Source organism: Alexandromys fortis, unplaced genomic scaffold (assembly GCF_014885135.2).
Source record: "Alexandromys fortis isolate MF-2015 unplaced genomic scaffold, M_Fortis_MF-2015_v1.1 scaffold_1, whole genome shotgun sequence".
Lineage (NCBI taxonomy): Eukaryota > Metazoa > Chordata > Mammalia > Rodentia > Cricetidae > Alexandromys > Alexandromys fortis.
Window position 1 is genome coordinate 12786460 of NW_026067927.1, and position 27256 is coordinate 12813715.

The following is a 27256-nucleotide window of genomic DNA, read 5'->3' on the forward strand; positions in this document are numbered from 1 at the left end:
CCGAGTGTGGGAGCGAGGCTGTCTCGTTACCCTTCTTCCTAGACAGGGAAACTGAGGCCCAGGGTCCCCTGGTAGGAACCGAGAAAAAAAGAGAGCCGAACCCGTCACCGAAGAGGCTATCCCAGGTCACGTGTATTCCTACAAGGGTCCCAGGGCCTGCCCCACTTCTCCAGCCATGCCCAAGGGGCCGACTTTGCTATGGAAACAGTCTTCCCACCCTCCTCCTCGCCTAGGGCTTCTCAATGCACTCTGGGAAATGCAGTCCATCTCTGCTTACCAGCCCGCGGCACGAGCCCACTCCAAGGCCCTAAGAGACTACACGTTCCAGCAGGCGGAGCAAACACTCGGGCGGTCTCGGGGGACAAGGTCCCCACGGAAGGGCCGGAACCTCCCAATGGGCAGCCTCCTGGGCGGAGCCTGCATCGCCATTGGCTACGGCGGCGAGTGGGAGGCGGGGTCGGCGGAATGAGGCGCGGAGCTGTTCCCCGCTCCAGGTGCTGAGTCCGAGGGAGGCTCCGGATGCCAGAGCCGTGGCCGCTGCAGCCGTCACCGCCGCGAGAGCCGCCGCTGGGAAGCCCGGGTCCTGGGGAGCTGGGAGGCGCCGCGCGCTAACCCGCGCTGAGCGCCCTCCTGAGCGCCGCCTGAGGTGGGTGCTGCAGGATTCGCTTTTGTTTTATTGAGGAGAGGGGGTTCTGGGGAGTTGACGGGACGTGTCCTCGCCGCTCTCCACACCATCTGTCCGTGGAACTGGAGAACTGACTGCGGGCCTCTCCGTGGCCCAGTGCCTGAGGTCGGAGCAGCCGAGGCTGGGTTTTGTCGTGTAGTAAAAGGGTTCCTTGAATGCGAGGGACGAGGGCTGGAAGACCCTCGCCCGTCTCTCCTGGGGGAGCATGAAAAAGGCTTGGAGTCTCCCTTTCCCTAAAGTCGAAGCTGCTTGGGTTATTGGGGATGGAGAGTGTTCTGGGATGAGAGGTTTGGAGACGGGGGAATCCTTCCCTTATAACATCCCAGAGGTTTGAGGTTGCAAAAGGAAATTGGGATGTGATGAATGAGACTCCTCCCCTCCTCTCAGACTCTCCTAGGTTTCTAGTTATTAGGGAGACCCTTCCCCTTGCATCCTAGGAAATGGATAAACCTAGACTCCTCTTGCACCCGGTTGAATTCTTTGCGGGGCATTTGTTTTTGAGAAATGGAGAAAGTGAAGGGATGGAGGACCCCTCCCCACCCTGCTTCTATGAAGGAAAGCACTGATGGATGCTCCCGGTCCTCTCTGATGGAGCCGCGCCTAAGGTCTAAATAGCCTGGGTGTGGGAGGTGGGTGGAAGTGAGAGTCTAAGGGACCCCTCCCTTCCCTTCCTAGGTCTTATCTCCCAGGCCCTCTTCACTAGAGCCAGGTCCCAGGCAGTAGAGTGGAGATCATCCTCCCTGCCCCGCCACGCCCCAGGGTTTAGAGCTCTAGCCCTGAGGAGAGGAGTCAGATCTGGATGGGCACCTGAGGGGCAGGACCCGGTGGTCTCCCTCGCCAGCATACGGCAGCTCCAGGCAACATCGTCCGCGTTCGCGGATCCTGGAGGATGCTCCGCTGCTTGCCGAGCGCGCCCCAGTTCTGGCCGCGGGGATCTGGTACCCGGCGTGCAGCAGCTGCTCTCAGGTGAGGGGCTTTCGCGCTCTGCCCAGGCATTTGCCGGAGGACAAAGCGGCGATCGCGGCACTGACAGGCATGCCTGGCTGGCCTGCGTGAGGGGCGCGGCTGAGGAAGGGGGGCTTCGGGCGCGGCACGGGTAGCTTCCACGGAAACGTGCCAGGAGCGGAGAGAGACAAAGCGCGCTCGCTCCTCGCGGGCCCGCGCGAGCCGGGATGGAAAATCCCGAGGGAGGAGGTGGTTGTGCTGTGCTGGGTCCTGTACCGTACACTCAACTCTAGTCGCCCCCCCCCCGCTTCCATCTGTACGCCCGAACCCCACTGTTGGTCCTGCCCCAAGAATGCGGTGTGCGCGATGGTTACCAGAGTCAGGACTTGTGACCACAGGATTGGGATGACCAGGGACTCTACCTTACAGGAAGGATAGGGGTTTAGGGGACATGTGTGAGACAGGCATACTGACTGGACCCACTCAACCTCATGCCCCATTAGCTATAGTAGGTCAAATTTGGTTCTGTGTCTGGGTGTGTTTTTTGGTAATAGTGTGGATCAGAGTGTGAGTGAAAAATGTGTGTGACTGTGTCCTGTCCGTCTGTGCTCCAGTGTTCACTTGTGTGTCGTGCTGTGGTGAGCCTATACATATGGCAGGGGGGAGGGGTGGAGAGAAGGAGGAAGAGGAACTAAGCTTGGAGGTAGAGGGGAGCAAGAGAGTTACCCTTTCAACTCTCAAACCACATTGCTGACCCAAGGTCCAAATGCGTGCCTTCAGGGTAGAAGCAGTTTTAAACTGCCTAGGGTCTAGGCTAAAGGACTGGATACGTTCTAGTCAGTGAAACTTTGCAAGGTTGTGGCCCCTTCAGCCCCTGAGGACCCCAAATCTGACCCTGACATCGTCATCAGTCCTCATCCCCTGGAGTGCCTTATCATGCTGTAGTGGGCTACCCTAATGACCAGGGTCTGCCCTACCACTGGCTGCTGAGTAAGGTTTGGGAGGCCTGTCAGCAGAGTCGGAAAGGCTATAGAGTTAGGGTTACTAGTAACCACAGATGGGGTTTTAAAAATACCATGTACAAACACATGGGATCACATGCCTGTAATCCCAACACCCGAGAGACAGAGGCAGGATGATTTCCATGAGGTAGGGGTCAGCCTAGGCTAGATAATGAGACTCTGTCTTACCACTCCTGGAATATAGACACACCCTCTCCGAGTGATGAGTCCCAGCAATTGACCCCAGTTTCTCTGCCACCATCACTTTTATGTCAAAGGTTTTTATGCAGCTTCAAGATAATCTCCTTCATATAAATCAAGGGGATAGATTATGGACTGTGGAAGAACCAGGCAGAGAAGCCACCAGCCAGCCAACCCTACCTGGTCTTTTTCCCTTAAGTGTCCACTGCCAGCATCCACAGTGACCTCTGCTGGAAGGAAGTCAAACCAAGGCACAATTTGACAACCACTACTAATCCCCTGTAGTGTAGAGAGGCTTGTGTTAGTGTGGGCATTGTTAGGTAAAACCACATGCTTCTGCTGGGACTAATTTCCTGTTTACCTTTGGAGTAGAAGTTCTTGTTTTGGTTTGGTTGTTTCATAGAGTTGATGATGGACCCCAGGACCTGGATACCTATTAAGTAAGCATTCTTTCACTGAAGTGCCTTCTTCCCAAGATGCTGTTCTTGTCTATGTTCTTTCAAATGCCACCAAGCAGTAAAACTGCTGCTGTCTTCAACCACATGGAAAAGAGGGTCTGAAGGCTTTCATGTCTCTGTACAGTTGAGAAATAGAAAGCAGTTATCAAGGTCAAAGAAGTTCAGGTACCTTTCTGGCCTCTCCCCTACCTTTCTTTACTCTTCCCCTCCTCTCATATTCCACTTTTTATCTTTTTCTCAGTCGCTAACACATTTTCAAAACCAAGCCTTATTTATTTTCCTCATTGACATTGTGGCTTAGAAACTTCAGACTTCTGGAGGCTATTACTAAATTCAAAAGGCCCTTGAGCACTGGCTTTTCCTACGAACGAACTGGAGTGGGGGAGGTGGATGAGACATCCCGAGTCCTAAATGCCCGCCTGGTGACATGTGTCTCTTCTGGAGCTGCTCTGAAAAGCTTTCACGCTGTCACAAGATTGTTAAAGCTCCTCAAAGGAAGGTATTTAAATACCTGGCATTGTTCTTACTCTGGCATCCATGTGATTTGCATTGAACTACGTGACTCAGTATCATAAAGTAAAAATAGGACTTCATTTTTTCCTCGCCTGTTCAGAAGGTGCCTGCATATAGTGTGTTGTGCTCTGCATTGGCAAGTGAAAAGCTAAATCACCTCATAAGCTGAACCACCTGAATATCCCAATTAGAGAAGAGTGCTTAACATCACCAACAGGCCATAAAATTACTTTGTTTCTTTTCATTCATACCTGAATCTTTGTCCTGTGAAGCATTTCCTCATGCTCATGCATTGTTGCTTTTATTTGAGGTTAATCAAGAATGTTTAATCCAGTCTGGTGGTGGTGGCACAGGCCTTTAATCTCAGCACTAAGGAGGCAGAGGCAGGTAGATTTCTGAGTTCAAAGCCTGGTCTACATACTTCCAGGACAGCCATGGCTACACCTGTCTCAAAAAAAAAAAAAAAAAAAAAAAAAAAACNAAAAAAAAAAAAAAAAAAAAAAAAAAAACCAAAACAAAGTAACAACAACAAAAAAAAGTTTAATCCTTGTACTGAATCCAACAAATTAAATACCATCAGACACAGGAAGATGTGAGTGGTGGTTTTGTTCTTTGGGGACTCATAGGAAAAAAAGAAAAAGAAAAGGACTGTAAATTTGAAATTTCTTATGGGTGGAGTTAGGGCTTTCTGAGAAGAGACTCCTTAAAAATATCCAGGAGGGCAGGCTGGCCATATTGAAGAATATGATCATGAATGACACTGTGGCTGTGTATGCAAGAAACTGCATTCATATCGGGAGTATCTCTTCCGCTGCAAAAATCGCCCCAGGTTGCTGTAGCTCCTTCAACTAGCAGCTCCTTGGTGGAGGAGGGGCTGAGCCAAGGCGTGGATCTATCCAAGGTTCTGGAATACCGGCCTCTGCCTGCCAGCTTCAAGGAGTAGGGAACAGAGAGAGCTGAGGGCCACCGCCTCTGTGAGGATTTCCTTACAGCTGATCACAGAAGAGAGTGGAAGAAAACAGATGTAGAGGTTCTCACCGCATCATTTGGAATAAGCCCATCGGCAATCCCTATTTAAAGACTTACAGGCTCATTATAAGAGGAAACATTTTCTAAATCGGGCTGTTTGCACGCAAGAATGCATTTAATCCTGACAGTCCTAGGAGGTAGTGTTATCCCCACTTTCAAGGTGAGCAAACAAGGTGAGCTTTAAGAGGAAAGGGGCTTTCCGGAGACCACACAAGAGGGAGTTTAGGTTCCATCGGGATCTATTAAACTCCTTTAATAACATCAAACATCTTCGCCACATTTCCTCTTCTACTGCTGAAGCAAAAACTGAAGTAATCGGACTGTCCTATGTAATGGCATATCTAATTCTAGAGGAGTGAAGTTAGGGGAAAAGTAGAATTCAAACACAAGTCACAGAAGCCTTTTAAGTTCAGCAAATATACTGCCTTTTTTTAGTGTCTTATTCTGGTAAGGTTTGTTGCTTGAACCTGGTTACCAAAGAATGCAGTGTAAAAACAGGGGTTTTTCCTAGAGTGGAAATTTTTCACAGGAATTTAAGTCTGGTTAGCAATAAAGTGGATTTTTTTAAAGAAAGGAAGAAGAAAAAAGCCTCTACTTTTTTTTAAAAAAAAATTAAATACCAAGTGCATTCAGAGCTGACAAAACAGGGATATTATTAGGAGACTCCTTTCATCTATTCCCATTCTCAGACTTTCACATCAAAGTTCTTAACACCTAGATAAAACTTTTCATTGTTGTGGACGTCAGCCAGTCTTAGGGAAACATCATGTTCCTGTCCGGACTCACACCATCACAGCTAATGCTTTACCTTCAGATGTGGCTGCAAGACGCCTGGAGGTGGGTGGCTTAGAGCTTGGTGAACTCAGTCACATGCTCTGGTTTTCCCAGGGTAGCAGTTTCAACTGTCCCAACCCTTTTACACCATAGGGTCTGTGGTCAGAATCTCTCCGTGTGGTAGCTGTAGCCTTAGATGTCTAAAGAGGGGGAAGAGTAATAGCTTGGTCTTTTTCTCTTCTCCCTGGGCTTTGGTTTGCATATCGCACAGAAATAGCAGGCCTATTCTCTTCATAAGATGCTTTTCATTAAGCTAGGTCTCCATCCCATATCTGCTTCCTTTTCTCTGCATGCGGGGGCTTTACAGAGCTCTGCCACAAAATGTGGTTCCTGAGGGCATTTGGAGGCCAAGGATCTGGCTTTCCATCTGGGTCTGCTCTGATTCATAGGCCCACAGACAGATTTGGTCATTGTCTTATTTAGAGTCTTAGTTCTCTGCAGCATCAGAACAGCATGTAATAAGAGGCCATTTGTGGAGGTCTCCAGACAGCCGTGCCCATGGCTGAGCACCACCCTACTTGCTAACGGGATCAGGAAACAGTTTTGAATCCCAAGTATCTCCTCCAGAACATATCCTGTGAAGATTTTCATCCACCATAATAAAGGAAATAAAATATATAATTTATTCCTAAGACTGTTATAATTATTCTGGCAATAACTCAAAACTCCCTCAAAGGAAGACTGGGTTTATAGTCATTCAACAAATATTTCTACTGCCTGCAATGTACCAGGTACACTTCTGGGCTTGTGGAAAACAACCCCCACCTTCGCACAAGTCATGACATAAAGAAACATTGAGTGGGTATACCGAAAGCCTCAAAAGAATGTTGCTGCAAGCAGGAGTTTTTAAAGATGGAAATACGTTTAAGTATCATAGACTATTATGTCTTTTTTATCACGAAGACAGAAGCTAATGGAAGTTGAAGGATTCTCTGACCACATCCCTGGCTGGTGACAAAGATGGGTCTTCAAACAGACATCTCATGACTCCTAATGCTTGTTCTTTCCACGGCTCTACACTGCTGCTCTGTTCATCAAGTTACCAAAGGGCACATTTCCATCAGCATAGCTTTGTTTGATCCAATTCTAAACCAAAACCCAATTTTAAAGTTGAAATAGGAAAAAAAAGGATAAAACACAAAAAATTTACAAAGTCTGCTTTTACCTGTTTCATTCAATGGTGGCCCCTACCTGGCTACTGAATACTTGCAGTGCGGCTGGGTTGAAATAATATGTTGGATATATTGAATTAAATAAAAGATACTATTAAAATTAATTCTACTTAGCTTCCTTTTACTTCTTCAAATATAACTTTCAGTAAATTTATGCTAGGGCTAGAGAGACAGCTTAGAAGTTAAGAGCACTTGTTGCTCTTATAGAGGACACAAATTTGATTCCTAGAACACACATGGTGGTTCAATGTTCATCTGTAACCCCAGTTTCAGGGTATCAACATGTGATGTACATACATGCATACAGGCAAACTATTAATACACATAAACTAAAAATAAGCAAATCTAAATTTTTAAAAATTTTAACAATATGTGTGAGTTTTGGAGTATATACTTCAGTCTGAGTTCAGTCTTCAGCTCTACAAAAATTTATATCTACCAGGCCATGGTGGCACACACCTGTAATCCCAACACTCAGGAGGCAGAGACAGGAGGATCTCTGTGGGTTTGAGGCCAGACTGGTCTACAGAGCAAGGGCCAGGACAGGCTACAAAACAACACAGAGAAATCCTGTCTCAGAAAACAACAACAACAAAGATTTATATCTATCTATATCTGTGTGTGTATGTATGAATATAATTATGTATTACTTACATTTGTAGCTGTACTGGATTTGTACTGGATTAGCACTATACTAACATGCTCCCTTTGGGGGGAAATTTTCTTTATAAATGGATATTTAGCAAAATAATTTTTATAACTTTGGCCTGGCCTGAGATGGAATCCTGGCTCTATCATTTAGGCTGTGTGCCCTTAGACTTCTGTATCCTCATCTATAAAGTGAGGGAATAACTGCCTGCCACCTTGATTAGGAGTCAAATTACTTAGAACAGTAACTGCTCTGCAGTTAACATTTATTGAATGTTAACTGTTGTTAATAATGGGAACATATAGAATATTAAAGACCATAAGAAAAGCAAGCAGGCAATTTTCAGATAGATCAAACAAAGATTTATTCATCATTAAAACAAGATTGAAAACATTTGTTATGTATAACTCATGAGTTTCTGGGATTTGGCTCCCCGTTTTCTGATGGCTGATGATGCTGAGGAAAAATTTCAAGTCATTTCCATACGCATACAATAAATAAGCAGATTAGCTAACCACATTATGCACATAGCTTCTGTTAATGAGTTGAGGAAGAGGATGCTGAGAGGATGCCTGTACCAGATGGTTTAAGAGCGCTAAGTCTCTTGGTCACTAAGGTTCCTCAAGAGAATAAGAGCCTTGTGCTCTGGGAGGAAATTCCTGGACAGGAATCAAACATACCCAAGATCAAGGCTGTTCTCCCACTCTCTTGGTCTTACCAAGAGTCTCAAATTCTCTTTTGTAAAATGGAGGTAGTTGCAGCTTTCTTACCGGTTGTGCTGGGGAGGAAATTAGAAAATATAAATAAGAAACCAGGTGCTCACACTATAGACCAGACTGGCCTCAAACTCACGAGATCCACCTGCCTCTGCCTCCCAAGTGCTGGTTTTAAAGGTGTGTGCCACCACTGCCCGGTACATCTCCACCTTTTTGTTTTATCGTTTAGTTTTTTTGTTTTGTTTCGATACAGGGTTTCTCTGTGTAACAGCCCTAGCTATCCTGGAACTAGCTCTGTAGACCAGGCTGGCCTCGAACTCATAGAGATTCTCCTGCCTCTGCCTCCTGAGTGTTGGGATTAAAGGCGTGCGTCACCACTGCCTAGCTTTGGAAGTTGATTCATGAAGACAGCTATGAGCTCCAGACCAGCCTAGACTATAGTATAAAACTATATAAAAAAAAATTTAAAACCGGGGTGGAGGGGGACAATACAGGGGGTGAAGAAGGGAGGGGGGAAAGGAAAGAATATATGTGAAGCTCTGAAAAATTATATTAACAGAGAGTATTGAACTATAGAGAAAGTATTCAGATGGTCTCATAGGAAGTGTATGAATGTCAGATTTCATAGATCAACATGTGATTGGTAGATTAAGGTAGAAGAGCCTGGGGACAAGCTCTCACCTGGTTCTGTTGGAAGGCCCCTGACTTACAGGAATCAAGTGCTGATGCTAAGTTCAGGGGATAGCCAGGTCTTAAACGGCACGTTTTCCCCATGGGAAGGAAAAGGACCCACATAGAGTGGACCACGTGAGTACAGAGGGCATTAGAGAAGGTTGGCTAGAGCACTGAGACACCTGTTGTTTCCACAAAGACAGACTTCATCTTGAATCCAGTTTTCACCACCAAATTGTGACCTCATGCAAATATATTTTAACTGTGTGTGTGTGTGTGTGTGTGTATACGTGTGTGTAGAGGTCAAAGAATGACCTTAGCTACTTTCTTCAGATGCTATCCATCTTGGTTTTTGAGATAGCTTCTCTCATTGGTCTGGTACTTGTCTAGTAGGTTAGGCTGACTGGTCCATGATATTTACAGATCTACCTGTCTCTGCCTCTCCAGCCCATGCCCGCCTTTTAAAATTTGGGTCCAAGGGGATATAATTCAGGTCCTCAAACTTGCAAGCCAAGCACTTTACCAACTAAGTTATTATCCCAGCCTGAGTTTTAACCTTTCTAAGCCTCATTTCCCTCATCTAGTACAATAAAACAAAGTTTTCCTTGCTACCACAGCAATTACATGGCAGCATACAAAAAATGCTTTAGGATAATGCTATCCCTCCTTTATCAAGTGCTTACAGTGACTCAGGCACTGTGTAAGTGACACCCATTATGTCTGTATTTTAAGCTGAGGGAAGCAATGTTCAGAGACTTTAACTTCCCCAAGGTCATGCAGTCAGGCAGAGGTATAACCAGGACCCCACCCAAACCATCAGATTGCAGAGCCTACTCCTCATCATAGTGACCGTGGCCTCTCTAAATAAACATCAGCAGGAACTCAAGAACTGTTTGAAGATGGGAAGATGCTTCCTGGTTAGTTTATAAAGAGGTCTTCTGTTTGGTCATGGGGGTTAGTGCAATAGGAAGCAAGGGTAGAAAATCTGTGAGCAAATGGACAACGGTAGGAATGCCACCCATGTGCTCCAGGGTACTGGATAGGAATTTCTATAGGAAATAGATGTTTGAGACACTTGGAACGTTTGCATAACAAGTGTTAGAGAAGTGTGGTGATATTGACAATATTGGCTGTCAACTTGACAGAAACTAGAAACTCCAGGGAGACAAGACTCTGGACATACCTTCAAGGGACTGATTAACTAGATTAGTTTAAAAGAAAGGGAAAGACCCCTCCTGACTACATACAGGCAATGCCATTCATGGGCTAGAGTCCTGAACTGAATAGAAAGGAGAAATGAGCTGGTATTTATTTCTCTCTGCTTCTTAATTGTGGCTAGACACAATGTGACCAACTACCTCCAGCTCCTGCTGCCAAGGCTTCTTACTATAATAGACCCTACTTTCAACTGTGAGCCAAATATACCCTTCCTTAGTTCTTTTTAATAGAAAACATATGCTTTTAGGTATATTTAAAATTTAATTGAGTGTGTGTATGTGTGTGAGTGTGTGTGTGTGTAGCCCATGTTATATCTGACAAATGAAAGTCAAAGGACAACTTATGAGACTGATCTTCTACTTTGGGCCCTGGAAACTGAAATTGCATAGTCAGGAGTCCTTACCCACTAAACCACCTTGCAGACCCTTTTCTAAAGTTGCTGCTTGTTGGGTGTTTTGTCACAGCAACAAGAAAAGTGGCTACAACCAGAACCAAACACATTCTTAGCAAAGGAACGTAAGATACAAAAGCACCGGCGTGGAGCATCCCACTAGCGCTCACTTTGTGGAAGCACTGAGTGCATAAATCAAGGCTATCCAAGGCTTCCACACTTGTGGAAGGTGTGGGCAGATAACAACCACCATCCAACGTGCCTAGAACACTCTTCAGTTTCCATAGAATTCACGTGGCTTCTTTCTTTCCTTTTTTTTCCCTCCCCCTTTCTTCTTTTGAGATAGGGTCTCAAGTAGTTTCAGCTGACTCGTTATGTAACCAAGTCTGGCCTTGAACTCTTCATCCCACTTCTTAAATGCTAGGATTCTAGGCACATTCCACCATTCCAGCTTATACTGCCTCTTCTCTCTTTGGCCTTCACAAAAGCGCCAGGCAGGATAGGTGGTCCGCTGCAAGTGGCAGGCAGCAGAGGCAGCCAAAATGCACAGATGCCTTGAACAGCTGTGGTACCCAGCCCCAAACACAGGGCTTAGGAAAGGCCTTCTCTGTGAGGGAGGAGGCAGAATGTTTGCCCTGGGCTGGGCCTTTGGTTCATGATTCCCCAATGATGCCTCCAAATGGTTGCCTCTTACAGTAGTTGCTGTGAGGATCTAAGTCAAGGTCACTGAAAATCCCACTGCCCCTTCTGAAGGTAGCACCCCTCATCGGCAACCCCTCCCATGCAGAGAGCTTTTTCACAAAAGGAGCTTTTTCAGGACTCGCCACCTTAAATTTATTCTGCTATTTTTCTATAGGCAGCCAGGTTGGAAACCAAATCCTATCCTCTTTAGGCTGTAGGAGAAACATCAGAAATGACTGCAGTCACAATCTGCACCAGATTTCTCTCCATGGCTACGCTTCTAATAACAATGGAAAGCAAAGGCAGGAAAGGAAAAGGGTAGGAATGCGGCACTTCCAAGAGGCACCTGCAGCTCTGTAGAGAATACAAGGGGTAGAGTGGGGGAGTAGCTTTTACAGCTATGTGAGAATTCCTTGATGAGTAAAAGAGGAGTTTGATGTGCAAGATGACAGACAATGAAAGAGATGATGTCTCGCGGTATTTTCTTTGAAAAGTTGTGCTAGGCTTCCAAACACCCTGTACAGTACTGGAGGGCTAGATACAGGGTGGGCAAGGCCACAAAGATTTTGCCAAGTTGTCCACTGGTAGGCCCCCTAGCATTTACAAATGTCTCACTAACAGAATGCTTGTCAGGGCATTGAATCCAGCAGCAGTGTCTACCCACATATGCTGAATGCCATAGGGTTGAATGACGACTTCTGATGAAGAAAATCAGATTGGGAAATCATCTGAATAGTAAAGGCAGGGACATTTGCAATGGCTGGGCCTTGGGAAGTGGTTTATGGTTACTTCATGGCTGCGACAGCAGTGCCTTTTTAACCTGTCATTCATAAACAACAGCTCTGATATGCCAGTTCTTAGGTTTCTATGATCAGACAGACAGACTGGCACACTGTGAATGCTCAGCGATGTTCACAGCTTACTCACCTAGCTCCTATTTGTTAATAACCCCTATGCCAGACACAGAAGAAATAGGAATAAATGAGACAGTCTTTGGCTTAAGTGAGTTAGTCAATTCTTATTTATTTATTTATTTATTTATTTATTTATTTATTTATTTATTTTGAGACATGATCTCACTGAGTAGCCTTGGCTGGAACTTGTTATATAGAACAAGCCAGCACTGAACTCAAAGAGGTCTGCCTGCCTCTGCCTCCTGAGTTCTAGGAGAGACACATACGCTATTAAGAAGTATTCTCAACAAGGGGCAGCACAAAGCAATGGAATCTGAGTGGGCATAGTTTTACAGTTCTGAACTTTAACCTTAAAGAACATAACGTTTGTGGCTGGAGAGATGGATCAGCAGTTAAGAACCCTGGCTGCTCTTCCAGAGGACCCAGGTTGATTCTCAGAACCTGCATGATAATTCACTTCCAGAGGACCCAGATGCTTTCAGTAACTCAAAGCATCCATGACTCTAGTGTTGAAATAGGAAGCGGCGGGGCTGCGTCCCCAACACCCCAGCCGCTTGGCTAGCTCATGCCCGAAATAACAACACACAAACTGTATTCATTTAACTGCTTGGCCCATGAACTCTAGCCCTTACAGGCTAATTCTCGCACCTGGACTAGCCCATTTCTAGTAATGTTTGTAAGCACCCCAAGGTGCGCTTACTAGGAAGATTCTAGCCTATGTCCATCTTCATCGCGTGTGCCTCAGAGAGCAGAGCTATCGCGTCTACCCGGGAGAGCTGAGCATGGCGTCTCTTCGGGAGTAGAGCAGAGTCTGACCTCACTTCCTCTTCCGCCCAGAATTCTATTCTGTTTATTCCGCCCACCTATCTTTTAACCTATCAGGGCCAGCAGTTTCTTTATTGCTCAGCCAATGAAATCAACAGATTGATATGACACTCCCACATCACTCTAGTTCCAGAGCACCCAATGCCCTTTGCTGGCCTCTACGGGCACCAGGCTTCACAGACAAACATGCAGGCAAAACACTTACACTCTTAAAAAATAAATAAATCTTTTTAAAAGAAAATCATTTCAAAATAATTCATTTTTAAAGTATTTTTATATATTCATTCATTTTAATTGACATAGTGTTTATACATATTTATGAGGTACAGTATAATAATTTGATACATGCATGCAATTTGTAACAATAAAATCAAGGCAATTAGCATTTCCATTGTAAAGAGACTACATATTTAATAGGACCAAGCCATGGTAATCTATGCATGAGTGGAGGGTTGTAAATTCATCAACCTTAAAAAAAAAATAAAATCCACTGTGCTCTGACTGTGTATAGAGTACAGCCCAACATGCCTGCTCTTAGGCACTTGGTCCTGCAGGGACTTTTTTTTGTTCTTGTTTTTTGTTTTTCGAGACAGGTTTTCTCTGTGGTTTTGGAGCCTGTCCTGGAACTAGCTCTTGTAGACCAGGCTGGTCTCGAACTCACAGAGATCCACCTGCCTCTGCCTCCTGAGTGCTGGGATTAAAGGCGTGCGCCACCACCGTCCGGCTAGGGACTTTTTTTAAAAATTAATTTATTTATTTAATATGTATACAATATTTTCTGTGTGTGTATGCCTGCACCAGACCCCATTACAGATGGTTGTAAGCCACCATGTGGTTGCTGGGAATTGAACTCAGCACCTTTGGAAGAACAGGCCATGCTCTTAACCTCTGAGCCTTCTCTCCAGCCCCTCCTGCAGGGACTTAAAGAGACAGATAATTAAAGTGTAACAAGATGAGGCCTGGACAGAGAGCATAGAGGAATGGCTAATTCTCTGGGGGAAACACACACACACACACACACACACACACACACACACACACATATATATATATATATATATATATATATATATACACACTCATGTGTTAGATCTAGATGTTAAAACCTGAGTTAGAGAGTACACACCAGCACATAGAAGAGGAAAAGCCAACACATTGAAATACTTTGAGATGAAGTAAGACATGTGAGTGGGTTTGTTGAGTGAGCCTGAATATATCACCTACATCTCTGGACCTCAGTCTCCTTGTCTGGTACTCTGAAGGTTTGGCAATGGCCATCCTCATCTTGTAGGCCAGAGCATCATGAAGATTCTAGTTGTAACTTTTGTCTCCCAGGACCAAGCCTGGTCTTGTCCCAGCCCTAAGGCTTCCTTGACACCTGCTAATCCAGACTCCAGAGATGTTACCTCTGAATTCTGGTACCAGCCTGTGGAGTCCACTGAAGTGCATCTGCTCTCCTGGGTGCTACTTGCCTCCAGGCCTACCGCATTTGTGCTTCCTCTAAAGACCTTCTGGGATGTGAAGCAGGTTGTTCCAACTCCGCTAGCGCGCCTGCCTTTTGCAGCCCTCAGCCCTCCTTGTATGTGGGTGTAGCAGTGGCCTCCCCAAATCAGCACCTCTGTGACAGGAAATACAGAAGAGCAACCATTAGAACAAATTAAATGATTCCTTTGTTAAAATTTATTTTTTTAATTAATTTTTTGTATACTAATCCCAGTTCTCCCTCCTCTCCTCCTGCTTCTCCCTTCCTCCCACCCAGTGTTGAAATTTAAACAATTTAAGACTTCTAATTGTGCTGTAGAGAGTTCTCATGTACTACCTTTCAAAGACAAAAGGCAAATGGAGATACCAGAAGAGCCCTCACTGAAATTCCATTTACAAGTCACTTAAAGGACCTTTAAAATAATTTGTGTGCCCGGGAAATGTCACAGCTCAGACTGATATGCCCTGCACCACCTAACTAGGCAAGAGCCAGATCAGGTCCCCTACATCCCCTTCCACTGTTCCTCTGCCCTGAGAGCCTCTGCCTGACAGAGCTCGGCTTTGCCAACTGAGACCAGATCTACCCAGGCTACTTTTATTCTAGGGCCAGAAGAGCCTGAAGGAAAGTCCCCCTCCCCCCAGGTGATAATGAGCACTTTCTGCCTTGCCAGTGCCCACCATTGCCAGATGCGGACGCCCTCTGGAAAGGGTTTGGTGTCCCTCATCTCTCAAGAAGCAATGAGAGCATCTCCTGAAAGCGGCTTGCTCTCTCCTTCTCCAGACACACAGGACTCCTATTCTGGAGTTGGCAAACAAAAATCAGCATCAAGCCTTTAGAACTTTTCTATAGAGATGAGTAGGGCCAGCTGAGAGAAGCTGAGCTGCTTAGAAACTGAACACAGACAAATTAAAGCACTCCATGGCGGCAACAGAAGGCAAACCAGTGGAGTGAGAAACAAGATGTCTCCCTTCCACACTGCTGCAGGAAAGCAAAGAAGTCACCAGCTGCGGCTCAAAAGTCACAAAAGAAAGAAAATGCAGGAAACACAAAACACACTGGCAGGAAGCCACCCAGATTGTTGGTTACAACAATCAGTATAAGCATTTAACACTCTCCTGGTGGAAGACAAAGGTCCCTAGATTAAATTAATACAAGAGACTTACCTGAAACAAAAACGGCTGCGGGGTAGGCAAAGCTATAGCAGGTAAATGCAAACAAAAGAAAAGCAGGAGTAGCTGGATCAGACAAAGCACAATTTAAGGCAATAAGCAGCATCAAGCAGCATAAAAGGGTAATTTCATATTCATAGAAGCAATTGTGAAGGCATTACTGTTCTGAACATTTGTACACTCAGTACCTTATCATCAAAATATGTGAGGCAAAGGTCTGTCGCCAGTACAAGAAACTGGCCAAACGACAGTCGTGGGTATAAATTTACATACTACGCAAGCCTAACATCAAGTAACCAAAACATACATGAAAATAGAAAGGAGTGGTATAATTAAGAGTGAATTAAAAGGTGATACTGAGTTTGATGTGGTTGGAATGATAGTTGCCGTGTTTCAAGAGACTGCTGTAGATTGATACTTATGACTGTTAAATTTAGTGCACATTTTACATACAGTGTAATTATGATTGCATTTAAAAATCCTAAACCACCAAAGAGCCACTGGAAGAAAATATACCAAAATTAACATTTGGTGTGTTTGGAAAATTAGAATTGAGACATATTTATTCGTTCCACTTTTTCTTCCAGTGTTCTTTAATGCTAATATTCTATGTTTAAAAATTACTTTTAACCCAGGCAGTGGTGGCGCACGCCTTTAATTCCAGAACTCAGGAGGCGGGAGGCTGAGGTGGACAGATCTCTGTGAGTTCAAGGCCAGCCTGGTCTATGAGAGACAGTTCCCAGGACAGGCTCCAAAGCTACAGAGAAATCCTGTTTGGANAAAAAAAAAAAAAAAAAAAAAAAAAAAAAAAAACTTTAAAGACTATTACACAGAAGTCTGGGCAGGCTAATATACCTAACCCTCTGGGCAGGGCCAGGTCCTTGGGTCACTCTCTGTTTGGAATGCTGTATTTTTTGCCCTGAATGCTTTATTCCCCTACCTTTGTTCTCATGCCTCAGTGTGTGTGTTCCACCCCTGCATCCTGCATGGTAATAGCTCGCGTGACTTTTCTAAATGTGTAGGTTCCTGTGCTTGACCCTTCTGCCTGTGCTTCAGATGTAGCTCCTCTCTGTATGCTAAGGACTCCTGAATTCATCTCTAGCTCCAAACTCATTACAGAGCTTCTAGGGTGTGTTGTACATCAGCCTGTAGATTGGACCACTCCTGTAGATGGGCAGGGATGGTGGACATGCCTGCAGACAGGTCTCTTTGAGGACCTGAAGGTAGGGAAAGGGGATTGAATTTGAGACAGGGATGCCCCTGTGGGTGGCAATGAGAACATTTAGGCATTCCCAGTCAGGTGGAAAGGAAGGTTCCCACGAATGAATCAGAATAAATCACCGCCCACTCTATGCCATCCAAAAATGAAACCTATGGCTCTCTCTGACTTGCACGATTACATGAACTAGGTTATTGAAGTAATCAAGAAAAGCAGCAAGGTTGGGTTTTAAAAGCTGCCGCAGTACTGGAGAGACTATGTGAGTTTCCTTCTGCCGACCATACATATCCAGCTGACAATTCAAAAACCAGATCCTGCCTTGCTGCTGAGATTCACTGGCTCCTGGTCTGGCCTCCTGACTTTTCAGGGCAGAACACAAAGTCAGTAAATACTCGAAGGTTTTTAATCTACCAATAAAATGAGTGAGGGTTTAGCCCAATTTATGTGGCATGTTAATTCAAAGGCTTTTATAACTACAAGTTAGTCTCTTTGAAAGAGCAAAAATAAACTTTACTAATTCTAAACATATATTCTTATCAATTTCAACTCAAAGTACATACTCTCATTGGAATGCAAATTACTTTGAGTGCTTTCTAAAATTATTATATATAATTTCTCTTCCCTAGACTAGATTGTTATCCAGTTAAGCATTTTATTTTGGAAGGCAAAATGTTCATGAGACCACTCTTTGGGGAAAATGGTTTCATGAAATCCTATACAGCTATCTGGTTTCAGAGAAGAGATGTTGCTAAGAAACCTCTAGCATGTCGCTTGACTTTTCTAATTCACAGCCTCCTCCTTAAACATGGAGAAAATAGTACCTACCATAAAAGACTCAACACAAAAGTCATATTTCTCAGTAATGAGCCTGCTACAGCGGCTGTCTTGCTGCAAGAGCTCAGTAAACAGTGGGCATTCTTACATCAAACGGTAGTTTCCAGTCTTCCCACTCCAGCCTCTGTGTGTGATAATTCAGAATCCATATGGGGAAAGGCCCAGGTTTTTCCCGTCAGGACAGCTCCAAGTTCCTGTCCCTCGCAGGAAGCATACAAAGGCACTGATTTTTACAATCATTGATGTAACTGTAGGAAAAATCCCAAGAATCTGCTTATTCATTTTGATTAAATTACTTCCAAACTTTATTGCTTTATCATCAGTAACAAATAAATGTCTAATGTCTAAAAGACAAGTCTCAATTACTCAAGAGCCCATTTCCATTAAAATAGATGTGGAATAACTTCTTTGGAAGTCAGCGGTCCTAGCAGTCCCCTGAGTGGGTGGCTCCAGGGGGCCTGCCTCCTGCCACAGACTCTCAAGCAACTGGGTACTACAGATCACAGTTTCTTTCTTACTCCCTCAAACCCATCTTCTCACTGGTACAATGCCTTGCTTTTGGCTGACAGTTAGTACATGTTTTATGAATAAATGCTCCCTCCCTGTACCGGGACTGACAAATGTGCATGATGAGCCAAATCGGGTCAGATGACCTGGCTTCCAGCAATAATATGCACAGAAGGCAAATGATTAAATAATGCATGTCTATCCACTCGACACGACATTCTGCAGCCACTGGAAATGATGCTCTCGAAGACTCAAAGGCCACATGGAGACACATCTAACATTAACTGAGTAAATAGACCATAAAGAGTGTCCTGGTATAGCCGCTCTGCACATGGACCCAGATTGAAGGGGAAGGTCAAAAAGAATATGACTGTGAGAAGGATGAGGATTCTATATGACACGTTTCCAAATCTCTTCTGCATTGTTTTTATAGTAACAGTGCAATGGGCTGGGGACAAAACTGAACATTAGCCTAGGGCTTCCCCATAGGCACGTGCCCAGATTCAATATACAAAATTCAGAATGAAGGCTGAGGTGCCAGATGGAGAAAGGATGGGTGAGCCACAGTCCATTCAGGAATGAAAAGTGGACATGACCCAAAATAGCTGCCATGCTCAGTTTCAGTGTCTGAATTAATCCTCCTCTTAGTTTATTGACGCCTATGAAATTGATTCTCACCACAGAATTGCAACTCGTAGCCCTAGCATTGAAGTCAATAAAAGGCATGACTAAGGAGGCAGGGAAAAGCATCTGCACCAAATATACGGAAGGGAACCACAGTGGCCTTTTATGTGTTTACGTTTTATCTCTGAAGAAAATGTTCCTATGCATTACTAGAGATGAAAAGAAATTACGATTAGCATGCAGGGAAGCGTAAGAGATGATGCAGATGTCTTACTGCCTCCCCTGTGTTCTAACTGAATACCAGAGAGCAAGTAATTTACCAAGAATAAAGGTTTATTTGACTTATGGTGCTGAAGTCTGGGAAGGTCAGGATTAGTTGGCCACATCTGGTAAGGTCCTTGTTTGGAGGCACTTTCTGAAGAGTCCCAGGGCAACATAAGGTATCATATGGCAAGACAGACAATTCTAGTTTAGGCCTTTTCTCTTCTTAGAAAAGCCACAGTCCCATTGGATTAGGGCCCCACCCTTATGGCCTCATTTAATCTTAATTACCTCCCAAAGGTTCATCTCATTTAGATCAAGTTTCCACCTTTCACAATGGGGGTTATATTTCAAATGCGTGTTGGTGGGGATGTTCACCCCACAGCAGAGAACAGATATTGGTAATGGGGAACAGAAAAGAGAGGCCAGCTACTACTGCTGTCAGATGGAAGCTGACCTTGGATGCGTGGCCTCCTCTACATTCACTGCTGGATTTCCAGCTCCACGTTGTTCTTTTCCTCACTAGAGATCTAAATTTACTCCTCTTTCCTAAGACAAACCCACTTGTTGGTTCCAGGAGCAGTTTGCTCCCTCAGAAAAGAATAGAGGTCTTATATATACATTCATTGCTAGGACAGGTCACACATCCATTTCCTCCTAGCTGGGTTACACTTGATCATGTTACTCCCCCAGGCCCAGAAGACAGGGCTGTGGTGCCTATTGCTGGTACCCAAGCTCTTACTGAAACAGAAATTACTGTGTTCCTGGATGTGCAGGAGTCTTGAGACCCAGTGCCCTCAGGACTCCCCAGATCCTTTCTGGAAATGCAGCCCAGCACAGTAGTTTCTATATCACAATGGGGACTTATTGAAATTTTTAGAACCACATTGCTAAACAAAAGAGTGCTAAGCAGTTCTGAAGCCCTGGCTAGTTCCTTGCTTGGAAGTACTGATTATACAGAGCTTTGCAGTATCTTACATGACAGGACTGAGCCCGTCTAAAAAGGCAATAGGTCTTGGCTTTGATATCCTGGAGCCCAATCACCAGCAATCATGCTCCAGGGTTTCTACATCCACCTCTGAGTAGGCCAGAACCAACTCTAGATCCATAATGCTGCAGTTACTTAGACCCTCACAAGTCTTTCCTGTCTTTTACACACAGAGCATTATCCCCACATGATAGCCAAGTTTGGTTATATCACTGAGACTCCCCCTACTGAGTCAGTCTGGTCTGCTTTGCTCATAGTTAAAACTGTCCACTTAGATAGTTTTTTTCCCAATGGTAAAGATTCAACCCAGGATCTTGAGCATGCTAAGTAAGTATTCTACCACCAAGCCACAGAACCCTCTGCCCTCTGCTGGAACCTTCTGATGTTACTGTAGTTCTCAAACTCTAGAAACTGATGGGTTGTAGCCTTTTCTAGGCTCCAGACATCTTGATGTGGCATAGTTATCTGTGTCCAGGTTTGTTTCTCTCTCCAGGCCAGAGAGCAGTTGTGACCCTTTTTAGCTCCTAGTCCAGATCCTGGCACAAGTGAAAGGTTCTACAACATGGAAACCTCAGGCTTGCCTTTTGTAAAATAAATAAATAAATAAATAATGCTCTAGCTCTTCCTCCCATAGACAGACACAAAAAAGCAGGGGTTAGATGTTGCTTCCTAGCATGACTTCCTGGAAAGCCCTTTGCTCTCTATGACCATGTTTGCTTGCTATTTACCTCCTGACCTTTAAAGCCCAGACTCGGGATCATCTGGGGACAAAAGGATAATCCCTGTTCTCCTTTGAAAGTCCAAGCAACAAGTCCTTTCTGGAGCCAGCCAGCCAGCCCCTTCTGCTATTGCACCTGCTCCCTGCAGATGTGCAGGGAAGGGAGAGGGAATTCAGTTTGCAAACCAGAGTGCCAGTGGTTGCATGAAGTGACCTGCATTGCTGTTCTACTGCAAGGGTTGCCTCTAACATACCCATCAAGCACTAGTCCAAGTCTTTCCGATCAGACACAGTTTATTGCCTGCTGCCTCCTAATGCTTTTTTTCCATGGCCAAATCTTCCCGGGCAATGCTCACAGAAGCAAAAGAGCCTTCAAGCTGGAAAATCTTGGGCCATTAGCTGCTGTAAGTGGAATCAAGTGAGTTTGTCTCCACGGTGATGTTTATTTTCTTGCTCTTGGGATGAGACATAGGCCACTCAGATGCACCAAAGCAAACAAGGAAATGGGATGTGGTGAAGGTGGATACTAGTATGGGAAACCCAGGGAACCTGGCAGGAGGAATGGAAGTGACCCTGTCTGAGGCCTGGTGTTCCCTCCTTGAAGGCCTGCCTTATCTTTCCATTGTTTTCCTGGGCCTTGAGCCTGGGGGAACACAGGGATCCTCAAGTGAACCCATCCTATACCTGCCCCCGCTTTCTAAGCCCTTCTTCTCTCTTCTGTCCTGCCTACACCTCTCTTTCCTTTCTCTGATTTAATGTCTCAGCTCCCACATTTGAAGTGTTGATGACTGCTCCCAGTGCATCAACACCCCCTACCCCAGTCATTTGCAGTTCCCCATCCAATCCTGGCTTTGAAATTTGGTTGCTGAGTGAACCTAGGATACCTAAGCCTCCCCACCTGTAAAGTGGGAGTAATTGTATCAATATGTGGATTGATAAGAGTACAATTAAAAACACAAAGTATTTTAGAGATAAACAACCTATAAACATAGTTATTACTGTTGTTTCTGTTATTAATCAACTCCAGCAGCCTGAGGCTGACACTGAGTCTGTAGGGAAGGTTGAAATGTGTGCACATGGCAGGGTGGGAAATAAGTGCGCTGATGAAACAGCACTAAGTAGCTGTGCCCCTTGGCCTCTTGGGGTAGTTCTATTCTGAGCAGTTCTTTCTCTCACCATATTGATTTTAAATCAGTTGTTAAGAGCTTTCCATTGTTTCACAGCTTTTTGGAATATGTCTCCCTCACATATGCAGTAGTTACTACTGGCAACTTCCATCGATGAGTTACTTGTATAGGAGCCAAGTTGCAGGGGTGAGCTACCAGACTAAGGAGAGATCAGCTTCAGACTGCCCTAGGGAGACTCATAGAAGCTTCTAGGCATGGTCAGGAACTGGTTGTCAGCATGACCTGGGTCAGCCAGTACACCACTTTTCCTTTGTGTCCGGTTTTTATAATGACATAGCACATGGGGTTGTCAAAGATCAGACGGGGTTATCAAATCAATACTCACTTTCCTGTTGGTGTACTCGTGTCTGACATCCATGCAGCCTGCTTAGATGCTGGGCAAATGTCTTGATTCATGTAAAGATTCTATTTTGAACTGAGCTGTGCCTTTATAAACATGAAACAGGATTGATGCTGCAATAATTCAGATGATCCGCTGAGCCTTTATTATATTTTTACTTTTTTTTTTTGGCAAGAAAAGTAACAGCTCCATATTTTTACTTTTGTTCTTTCTTAAATTTGAAGTTTAATTTTTCTTGAGGAAAATATGGCCCACAATCAACATCAGAGCTCCCTCCTCCTCCTAGTTAAAACCACTCACTCAGCATGCCCTGAGCACCTTTCACACGGCCAGGCTCTGTGGTAGAAGCTGGGTGTCCATGTGTTTGACTGAGTTCCCTTCAGCAGGGCACAAGGGAGAGAGTTGGCAAACCCAGGTCCCAGCTCTTCAGGAAAGTGTTCCTCTACTTCTCCTACAGTGGAAATACGTATTCTCCATGTTTCCACCACCTAGTACCAACCTGGCCTGGCTTGGCCATTCACCTACCAGCCCCTCCCCCTGCAGATTCACTCATCTGCCTACTCTGAAAAACTTAGGGTTAGCTTTGAGACTTGCCATGGGCTGGCATTGTCCCGTCAGTCCCTCCAGCACACAGTCACTTTCAGGCTCCAGAGCTGCCAGATGCCCCCGTGAGCAGCTTCATTTGTGCCACTCCTCTTCCCTGCGCAGTGTACCCCGGCCATACAAGTGTCGCGCTTAGAAAACACCTGCCAGTGGGTAAACAATGAGTTGGCCCAAGATCCCTTGACTAAGCCAGAAGCAGAGGTCTAAGGTATCAGACTAAGGCCCAAGGGAGAAAAGCCAGAGCCTGTTTGTTTGTAGTGTTCCATGCCTAGGTAAAGTCTTCAGCCTCGTGGAGCAGATCACAGGGTAGGATGAACAGATGATCTTTGAAATCTCTTTTGTGCCTTGAGAAAAACTAACTTGAACCAATGATTCACTGCAAGGGGGAGATCTTGCAGTGGATTGTTGGGAAAATCAATGAGATAGTAACTTTGAACACTTGTGCAAAACCCTATTCATGATTCTAACAAAAATCCTAGAAAGCAGAGTAGGGCCATGGTAAGGGACAATGGTGAAAAAGTCAAGACTTTTTAAAAGCTGAACAGAATCACTAAAAGCCTTTGCTTTAACTTTCTCCTCAATGGGAGAACCATTGCTGGACAGCCAGACTCTGGGAAGTCAGAAGCTTGCCCAGAGCTCCCTGGAGGTCAAAATAAATAGAAGGCATATATATATTTATAGGAGGCAAGTTTCAGCCCTCTCAGATCTGTAGCCAAGGAGAAAAATTCCCCTCATTTCTTCTCCAGCTCTCAGCAGCAGCAGACTGCAAAGAACTCCTGAGTAGGAGGGGAGCTTCATCTTTGCCAGTTCTTCGCCTGGGCAGGCCCTCAAACAGCTGGGCTCTATTTTTCTTTCAACAGCAAATGTATTTTCTTTCTCTGAGCCTTGTCTTAGTTTCCTCCTGCATACTTTTCCAGCTCCTGACTTTGAGGAGCTCTATTCCTCAACCTGGCTCGACATATGCAGCTTCTGTGGTTCTGGAAAAAGGGAGGGATTGGTTCTCGCTCTGTAAAAATAAAAATAAACCTCCTCTCTAGCGCAAAATAAATTTCTCCTGCTGAGAATTTCTTCTGGGGTTTAATGATGATGAGAAATTTTTTTCACCTTACCATTTCAGAGGACAGAAACCTAGTCTTTATTCAATTAATGCTGCTTTTTTTCTTAAAACAAGGTCTCATGTATTGAGACCCAAGCTGGTCTCAAACTGGATTCTCAACAAGAATGACCTTGAATTTCTAATCCTCACGTCTCCGTCTCCTGAGTGCTGGGATTATAATTGTGTATCACTGCCCAGATTTTTGTTTTATTGTGTTTTTGATGTCTGTTTTAAGACAAGGTCTCATTGGGTAATTTAACTCTTACTGGTCTGGAACTTGCTATGTAGATCAAATTGGTCTTGAACTCACAGAAGTCACCTGGCTCTGACTCCCAAAGCAGATTGGCTCTGTCTCATGGTCAGGAAGTAAAAATCTCTGTGGTATTACCTCCAGATAGTCACTGAGTCCTAAGGATCTCCTTTCTTTCTTTCTTTCTTTCTTTCTTTTTTTTTTTTTTTTTTTTTTTTTTTTTTTTTTTTTTNTTTGATTTTTTTATTTTATTTTATTTGTGGGTTTTTGAGACAGGGTTTCCCTGTAGCTTTGTTTGGAGTCTGTCCTGGAAACAAGCTCTTGTAGACCAGGATGGCCTTGAACTCACAGAGATCCGCCTTTGCCTCCCAAGTGCTTGGATTAAAGAAAGGTGTGTGCCACCACCGTCCAGCTGTAGACCTCCTTTCTAAATTAAAATTCTTTCTCTCTGCTTCATTGCCACCGCTCTGTTGGAAGCCCGTCTTGCTTTCCCGTCTCACTGTCAGCCCCTGCCTCTGCCTTCCCATCATCACATTTGCTTCTAGGACCATGCTGAAGCACACCTGTGGCCACATCCTCTTTCCCTCTGGGACTCCCTACATCCTCAGGTAGAGGCTTAAGCTCTTTATCCAGAGTTAAGAATTCTCTGCCCGCCTTTCAATAAGCCTCAGGCAGACAGAGCCGCGTTAAGTAAGTGGAAGATGACAGAGGGCAAATCTGAGTCTGAGGGAAGAACAGGGAGGGGAGTAGGATGCAGATGGTGTTTCAAGGATGGGTTGACACCAGTGATCCCTGTATACAGATGCATTTGGCCTTGACATGCTGGTGAACCCCGAAGTGCAATTGGGCCAGCATATGGGCACCAGGTAGGACCATTGGTATGGTTGTAACTCAAATAGGAAATGGCTTCTGAGATCTGGTTGCTATACAAGTGAAAGAACAAGAAGAAGTCTACTCTGCAAATGATCGTGGCTAGGAATGGGGAATACCCACTGGATTGACTGGGCAGAAGGCCATGATTTGCTGTGGGGGGTGATTTGTTCTCTTTTTGCAGCAGCTGAAGACATATAGAGTGAGCCTAGGGCCACCATCGAGCTGAGTCACCACCACAAAGCTTAATTAATGCTCGCAAAGCACTCTGGGGCCTTGACGGAGAGGCTTCACATGAACACAGAAGATCCTTATTAATCACTGTGGCAGCCCCAAGTGGGGTGGCCTAGGGGGCAGCTGCCTCATGCACAGAACAATGGATGGTTAAATTGTGATTTTGAAGAGCAGTTCTGATCAACTGACTGGAAAGCAGCTTAGCTCAGAGGAGGCAGGCCCTTCTGGAAGCCACTTAACTCACCTGGTCCTTATCGGCCATGCATTAAGTAGAGGAATAAAACCTCCATCCCTGCTGTGCATGGATAATGGAAGGACGGTTGGGTAGTAGTGAAGCATCTCTTCTAAGCCTTTCCAAGCAGGCAAGTGGAGAAACTTAGAGACTCAGCATCAGGCTGGATATCTTTAGGTGCATCCCTCAATCTCTCTGAGCCCCAGTTTCTTTATCTAGAAAGAAAAATAACCGAATAGCTAGCTGTTCCTGTGCAGGATTATGAGATTAAAATGATCTTCAGATGAAGTGGCTTGGTCTCTGTGCTAGTTATTCTTGCATTGCTGAGACCAAAATGCCCAGCATAACTGAAGGGAAGAATTATTTATTTAGGCTCATGGCCTCAGAGGGCTCCCTAAACTGTATGGCTCCATATGCTTAGGCAAGACTTCTTAGTGGCAGGAATGAGACAGAGAGTGTTCTTCACTTCATGGCCCAAGGAAACACAGAACTGAGAACCAGGTATAACCTTCAGAGACAGCCCCCCCTAGGATCTGTTTCCTCCAACTAAAACACACCTCCCAAAGGTTCCAGAACTTCCCAAGACAGTGACACCAGTTGGGGACCAGGTATCCAAAACATAAGACCATGGAGGATAGCTCATATTCAAATAATAACTGTGCATATAGTAATGATAAGAGTAAAACACATAGTAATTGTAGTAACTGATGTAATAATAACAATTATAGTAATAATAACATCAGTGACCAGAATAGCAATAATAATATCAATAGCAAATATACACACTGACCTGTGTCGGGTACTCTTCTAAATATATTCCAATAGTTAGCTACTTTGAGATTATTTTTACTTTTAATTATATGTATGTATGCTTGTGTGATTGTATTGCATTAAGTACCTGTGAATGAAGTTACCTGCAGAGGCCAGAAGAGGGAGTCAAAGCCCCTGGAATTGGGGTTACAGTGACATGGGTGCTGCAGACCAAACTCAAATCCTCTACAAGAGCTGCAGGTGCTTTATTGGCCCACTCTCCGCTGCCTTTATTAGCACTGTCACCTATTTTAGCAATCAGGCTTCATTTGTCATTGTTGCAGGGTGGTGGTGACACACGCCTTTAATCCCAGCATTCAGGAGGCAGAGGCAGGCGGATCTCTGAGTTTGAGGCCAGCCTGGTCTACAAGAGCTAGTACCAGGACAGCTAGGGCTGTAAAACTAAGAAACCCTGTCTCAAAGAAAAACAAATAAATAAAGAAAAAAGAAAGAAGGAAAGAGAGAAAGAAAGAAAGAAAAGAAAGAAGGAATGAAGAAAAGAACAATTGTCATTATCATGGTCCTTATTACATGGAATAAAAATGCTGGGCTCTAGGGCCTCTGTGCTTGGGGTCAGGGAAAGGGAAAAGCCTCTGGACATCTTTGATAGGAAAGAAAGGAAGTTATTGCTGTAAAAAATCATCAAAACTCTGGAGTGTTGTCCTCTTTTTTAATCATTGCTGCCTTTTAAGCTACAGCTATCCTAGTCAGCAACTGCAGCTCAACCACTACCAGCAGCGGCTAGACAGCAAGAGCTGCAGCCTAAGGAAATTCTCTTCCCCCAGGCATCCACTCTTTCAAAGCTACTAAGAGAACTTATCTAAATCTCTGTCCCGCTAAAGAACTCAAGATTCAAAGGTGGAGGTAGAAGCCTGCTTTCCAGAGAGCTGAATAGCAAATGGCTCACCTAGCTCACCTCCTTGTGTC

At 44.7% G+C, this 27256-nt stretch overlaps 1 protein-coding gene and 1 long non-coding RNA gene across 6 annotated transcripts in view; one reads left to right on the forward strand and one right to left on the reverse strand.

The window, feature by feature from the left end:
- The first annotated feature begins 506 nt into the window (after window positions 1-506).
- Window positions 507-27256, forward strand: part of Smpd3 (sphingomyelin phosphodiesterase 3) — an 83168-nt gene continuing 56418 nt past the window's right edge. For 2 of the 4 annotated variants that reach the window (XM_050143961.1, XM_050143963.1), the window contains exon 1: window positions 513-646. The gene's annotated coding sequence lies outside the window, so the exon portion shown is untranslated. Of the gene's footprint in view, window positions 647-1360; window positions 1652-27256 lie in introns of all 4 variants that reach the window. The other 2 variants (XM_050143960.1, XM_050143959.1) reach the window with 2 other exon arrangements.
- The window catches only part of LOC126502744 (uncharacterized), a 56758-nt gene continuing 42522 nt past the window's right edge, over window positions 13021-27256 (reverse strand). For both annotated transcript variants that reach the window (XR_007592039.1, XR_007592038.1), the window contains 3 exons: window positions 25532-25734; window positions 17698-17857; window positions 13021-14522 (listed from right to left, as the gene is read on the reverse strand). This is a non-coding gene — a long non-coding RNA (uncharacterized lncRNA). The remainder of the gene's footprint in view (window positions 14523-17697; window positions 17858-25531; window positions 25735-27256) is intronic.